This window comes from Chenopodium album, chromosome 8, assembly GCF_948465745.1.
Source record: "Chenopodium album chromosome 8, dcCheAlbu1.1, whole genome shotgun sequence".
Classification (NCBI taxonomy): domain Eukaryota; kingdom Viridiplantae; phylum Streptophyta; class Magnoliopsida; order Caryophyllales; family Amaranthaceae; genus Chenopodium; species Chenopodium album.
The window spans coordinates 62340635-62347700 of NC_137841.1; the positions used below are offsets into that span (position 1 = coordinate 62340635).

At 32.7% G+C, this 7066-nt stretch overlaps 1 pseudogene; it reads right to left on the reverse strand.

The window, feature by feature from the left end:
- Positions 1-1409: 1409 nt before the first annotated feature.
- LOC145643132 (protein MICRORCHIDIA 7-like) lies at positions 1410-4224 on the reverse strand (annotated as a pseudogene).
- Positions 4225-7066: the final 2842 nt, after the last annotated feature.

Genomic DNA, 7066 nt, shown 5'->3' on the forward strand with positions numbered 1-7066 from the left:
ATTCCCACTGTAGGGGACCATGGAAAAATAAATAATAAAGATTGTACCTCATTCTTAACTTATGATCATTATCTCATTACCAACATGCCAAGCACTAAGGTCTATAACGTCGAGCCTCAAACCAATAGCAAAATAATAATTCTCAACCTTTTTATCTCATACATCGATCAAATAACCATTCACAAATTAATAATAATAACTCCACAATGACACGAGTTCCCAAATAATATAACAATTCAATTCAAAAACATCTCAACTCTTAGGGAAATAAAACTAGTTCCCAAAATTAATCAAATCTCAACCCAAAAATAACACTCTGCACTAGTAACCCTAAACCTCAAAACAATACTCCCTATAGAAACAACATTAAAAACTCTAGAAAAATAACACAATCAATCAATACCACAAAAATAATACGACAATTAGAATCATATTATACCACACACTAATCATATATATATAAATCATGATCATATATAATTCACAAATTATAAAATTTACACATAATAATACAAAGTATAATCAATACCAACAATTTATAATCAAACAAAATCAAGAAATAAGATTCGTGTGATTACTAGACAAAAATATAAACATACGACTCCAATATTATTGATAGTGTGATTACCTTCCGAAAACAATTAAGCAAATATAAAGCACGATACTCCACCGATTCACGATTAACAATTCACGCATTCACGCACAAGATACTCCACCATCACAATTAAAACTCACGCACGAGAATTGTAATTTTGGGGAAAAGTGATAATAATGGGTTTTATCAAGAGTTATCATGAAGATAATACATATTATAGGAATTCATGGTAATTATGGCTATTGCTAGCTATAATTAAGCCCATGAGAAAGGATTTTTTATACCAAAACTTACGGCTGTACAAATAAATAATAGGGTTAAAGTAGTTTATATACGCTTTAAAATAAAGAGTCATATTTAAATTATAACAGGGTTTTAAACCTTTTTGAACTCTAAAATAAAAATATGAGATTAGGAAAGTTATTTAATAAATAAAAATAACTATTTTTTTTAATAAAAATATATAATATAAAATCATAAAATATTCGGGTATTACAATATACCCTCCTTAAAACAAGTTTCGTCCCCAAAACTTAAAATAGAAAAGTTTAGGGTATTACATACTAATTCAAATAAACATAGTACAATAATTTGCAGTTATATCATGTAAAGATCTAATATACTTTTATGTCAGTTCTGAAATACCTTGTTACTACTGGAAAGGTTGTGTTGGATTGTTGGTGATGGTAACTCGATATGATTATTAGTCCTCTCATCATCTTCTCTTAAAGATTCAACATATGGTGAAATCTGTTCAATTTTCTTAACAGAATTCCTTTTACTACTGTTTCCGATTATTTCCAAAGCGTTGTCATCACTTCTGTTGGGAGCTAGTCATTCCCTTTACAGCATTGCCATTGCCTCTAATTGGAAGTGGAGAAGACACTACTGTTGGAACAACTTTGTTTATTGATCTTCGTGGTGCATAACCAATTTCATGGCAGTTGTCACGCCTATAATATAAGAAAAACAAGCGCGATTAAACTTAACACACACAAAAAAAGAGAGAGGGAGGAAGAGGTTTAGAAGAAGGCAGTGATGAGATCAACAAACCAATAAGTCTTCTGTAGATGAACTAGCCATGATTCAAGTCTTGACAGCGTTGTTGTCCTCTCAAAACCCTGCTTATCATGAGCTAGTTCGACAAAATTGGCCTCCAAAACACCTACACAGGAAAATGGTGTATTTGAAAGGGTTAATAACTTAATTCTACCGACTACCCCAGCTATGTAATTATGCAATCACCTATGCATAATCAATATCTTATAAAATCATCAAATTCCAAATCGAAAAGCACCACAATTTGCTATATTCATAAGAGAAAAGGGTACCAATGACTGCTCGACCATCACTTCCAGCAGCATTCCAGACTCTCCAAAAGGGCCGTTGAAACAAGAAATTATCATTGATATGATAAACAAATTTAACAGCAAAGATTTATAAGAACATTAAACCCTTGTATATCTATATGATCTCGAGCATCTTTCATAAATTCCAGTGTCACCAAAGCTTGCATCTACATACACAATGACACTATTAGTTGACCTTTTTATATCAATCAGCTATAAGAAGCAAAATGTAGGATATCGAAGAGATCGTACATTTTCTGAATGTGAAGCTGAATCCTTTACAGTCCCATTAGTTATAGGCATAGGTCTGTATGACACATGTTTTGAGGGGATCATATCATTCACCAGTTCATGGTGCATGACATCTTGCCCACGTAGTATAATTCGAAATCCAAGAGGAATTCTTAGATAAAGGATTGATGCATAACTCTGAAAACAAAGCACCAGTTAGTCTGTGAGAGTAATTTTTTTTCTTTTCAAATATGATTTACCATTCATATAGTTATTGTAAATAACATTTCAGTGTCATTACAATATTTATTGTGACTATGACTATGCATCTAGTCTTGGGGTGACTTGTTGCGCGTCTGACCTATACTTTCTAGCCATAGCTGCTATCCTTTTCTCATCTCTATCGACTCCTCAAATTTGGATATCCTGAGCATAAAAAAAAACTATCTTAGGCCTATGAAATCATTTTAATAATGCATGATTTGGCATCTTTCATAGTGTGTAGTATATAGAGACATACATGAGGATCGGTACCAAAATCCAGCTCCAACTGTCCTCCATCATCCTCCCATAGATTGTAAATTATAATTATGGTACCTTGATAACGTATGGAATCGAACTACATATAAAGCAAAAATTTCAAACTCGAAAAGCATATATTTGTTTGAACAAAATTCCAAGCTACAACAAAAAGAAATGAAAAGCCAAACATCAAATTAATTAATGAATCAGAGGACATTCTACACGTTACATGAATGTCAAACTTGAACCCTTGTAAATAAGAGATTTACTAGCAAAGGTTACCTGCTGAAGGAGGTCTTGCTCGTTGGAGAATGGAGACAACTGGACAATAGCCTTTAAATTTACATGCCAATATTCAAGAGAATTGCATACAATCTTTGTCCAAACTTCTCCTTTCTTCTCATAGTCAATCTTGTTGAACAGAAACATCGAAACAAATTAAAAGTGATCACCAATTTACCAACAGTTGAAATGTTTATTAAATCATCAATGATTTAGTTTGTCACTTTGTACTCATATTCGAAGAATAATACTAATACTCGTTTTTAATATCATCGATCTTACCATGGGAACAACGATATCCTCCTTCCCAGTACTAGTAAAAAATGTGTATGACAGCATCCCTACACTTCTTGTAGGACTGCAGAATATCAAATTAAATCAGATGATATGTAATTTGTTTCTAGCTATATATGAGACCGAGAAGCTACAAAAAAAAAAAAATAACCATGTGCCGTCTTTCCCTTGACACATTGAAAATACGATAACATCTGCCCCTAGCCTCATGGTACTAGTCTTGAATCCATTTCCGTCTGTGTAAAAACAAGATCAGGAACCTATTCGTTTTAATGATCCAAGGACGGTTAGATATTGATCTCAATGAGGCCGGGAGACAACAAAGTTGTTGCAGTTTAGGCATTATTGTTATAACTTTCTGATTTAGGCTTTGTTATAATGTTCTAAATTCAGCTCTGAACTTCAGCTCTGAATTTCAACTCTGAACTTCATATCTGTAATTCAGCTCTGAATTCAGTTCTGATTTCAGTTCTAAAATTCAGCTCTTTATCCAGTTCTGATTTCAGCTCTAATTTAAGTTCTGATTTTCACTTCTGAATTTTAGCTCTGATTTTAGTTTTGATTTTCAATTCTGAATTTCAGTCTCATTCCCTCTCCCTTTTTTTAACCTTTTTGGGCTGCTATGGCGTATTACACTGCTATGGAAAATGACCCCTTTATCTCAAGACATGATGGTTCTGCACTCCTGCCATTTCCAATATACCCCCTGAAGTTTATGGTGTAAATGCCTACTACACCTCGCTTATGTACTAGGTCTTCTAATCATTAAAACACATGGCTATGTTAAAACGAAATAAAACTATAGTATCTAAAATCTACCTCAAAACCTTAGAGAATATGAGAGTTGTTACTCTTGATATTAATCCTTATAACACAGGAATATTCTTTCATTGATCCTACCACCACTAGAACTGCTACCACCTTAAGCGGTGACCTAACGACAATCACCATCACTTTTGTGTCAACCTTTCTCCCGTTACATAATTCATCTTTTTCGTACATAAAATTATTTATAATTTTTACATGTATTTTATTAACTGTATGCTAGATTTTCCACTCTAATTTTTTTTTATTGACTTTCTTAAAATTGTATTTGTATTTTATTTTAAAGTGTATTTTTTTTGGTTTATGGCATTTAAGTTTAATCAGACTATCAATTTTAACTCATTAACTTTATCTATTTATATATGTTGTATTTTTTTAGCGACTATTTAGGTTGTTATATAAAACAAATGATGTAAATGTATTTATTTTTGCTTGTGACAGGCTAAAGTCATATCACCCAATCAAAAGTAATTCCTAAATCCTCTAAGTAATGCAAATAGGGAAGTAGGGTCGAATCCACAGGGAAACTGGTCTTTCGATTCCTAATTAATTAAAGCAATCTAAATTATTAAGTAACACTTTAATAATATGGAAAGGAAACTAAACTACGAAAATTAAGGGTAAAGAGAAATCAATGAATAAAGGCCTAGGGTATAGGTTCACCAATAAATAACATTCCAGGGTAACACATAATAATCAATCATCAATGCATCAATTAATCAAATCATAAAGGGCTTTCGCTACGTATTACAATCACAGAGTTAATTTACCGGTATTAAATCTCATCTCTCGAATCTCGACTTAACCATTTATAAATTAGTCTTCCTATTGAAACTAAGCCTAAATATCAATTCTCATCTCTCAAATCTCGAATTAATATTGCCAAACTCATACATAAAAGACAACCGCTAATCTAGTTGTAGAGCATTAAATCAATCAATAGGAAATTAATCAAGCATTGACAATCAACAACAATCAATTACCCCTTCATATTATTTATGGATCCCCATAAATCCTAGAAAGAAAACTACTCAGACATAATTAAATCTAAGCTAAACAAATCAATTAAACAAGTCATGATGAAAGAAATAAAATACATAATTGAGATTAAAGTAGAAGAAATCATTACCAAAGTAATCGGAATTAAGGAGTTGAATTTAGAACAAAGTTAAGAACAAAGTTGTAGAGAGAGAATATAATCTAAAAACTAAGTAGAGAGCGAGAGAGCTCGTCTAAAAAAAACTCTACAACGTATTTATATTAAATACTTAATTACCTAATTAAAAGTAACAAAAATCGCCAAAGTCAGCTCTTCAGAAACACGCGTCCGGTCGGGCGCCACACCGCCCGATCGGGCTCGCCTTTTTGCTATCATGGGCGTCTCGAGATAGGGCGAAAGGTATTCTTCCTCGCCCGGCCGGGCGCGTCTTCGGGCGGAGCCTATTTTGGCCGGGACACACTCTTTTAACTTAGACTTCTCGATTGGGCTCCGATTCTTCGGCCCAATCCGGATTTCCTCTTCGGGTCTTGAATACTCGGTCCAAATACCTTGGTATCACATGAACGAAGCCCTTAATCATCGGTTCGATGACTCTAACCGGCCCTGGGCTATGAAAACTGGTCGTGCTCCTCCAATGCTCGTAGTTGCTCCATAAAAATCCCGGGAAAATGCTCCAAAGGTGCAAAGCCCTATAAAACGCAACAAAAACTATGAAAACACTAGGAAATACCAATTATAAGTGGCTTTAAAGAGCCAAAAACACTACCAATTATGACCAAGGGACGAGGGTAAAACACCATATAAAATGGGCATATCAGCTTGACGCACACATCGCTTGCATATGGTTTTCGAATAGATCCTTATAGGTCTTGTGAATTAGATTCTCTCTTTTGATGATAGGAGAGACACCCAACACATGTGTAACACCCTAGAAATTTCCTTATTTTGAAATTCTCATTTTATCCTTTAATAAGACCAACTAAGAGAATAACTAAAGTATTATCATGCGCCATCGTGATAACGGCTAAGACATTTGTTAAAAAGCACAACGAAAGAAGACTTAAGAAAAACATTTCAATTCCAACATCAAACCAAAACAACTTCAAAGGAAATTAACTTCAAACCAATTTTAAAACCAATTACAATGTGGAACCATTATGGCTCAAAACCAAAACCAAAGTAAATAAAATCAACTAATAAGTTAGTAGCACAAACTCAATCAATTAATAGTGATATGACAATTATAAGAGAAATTTATAATGAACAATTAGCTCGAAGCTTATAATAATTTAAATTATGGCTCAAGATTTATAGTGAACCAGTAGTGGAGACAGAATAAGGAGAAATTTTTCAAGTGTTGCAGCATATCCATGTGGGGAAATAAGTGAAGAACAAATCTTGTTTAGTCTTTATGAGAATATGATTTGCTTTATTTGTTTTGAATATTATTTATTTATTGGTGGAGACTAACATATTGGTTTTAAATAATGGTTTGGTTTTTGAAAGGGGCTACAATGGTTTCAAGTTGTAGGGTTGATTTTGATTTTAGGTTGACTTTACTTTCGTTTGGTTTGGCCATTGGACTTTGTTTTATTTTGAATGGTTTTGAAAAGAGTCTTCCATTATGTTATTTGATTCGGCCTTAGCCATAATTAGGGTGACGGTAAATCTAGTTATTTCCTATTCGTATTTTAAAAGGAGCAAAACAAGTATTTCAGAAGCATAAATTTCTAGGGTGCTACAATAGTGTCCCTAAAGCCAGAATATGAAACTTATTTGCCCAGTCATGTAATACCCCGTATTTTTATTCATATTTTACTTTAAATCAGTATTTCATAAAGTATTTAAATAATTCGAAATGAATTATTTATGGTATTTTATTAATTTAAAAGGGTTTGTTTTATTTAAAAGGTCCATTTTATTTATTTGATAGTTTTTACAAGATTTTATTTTATGCTTTAGATACTT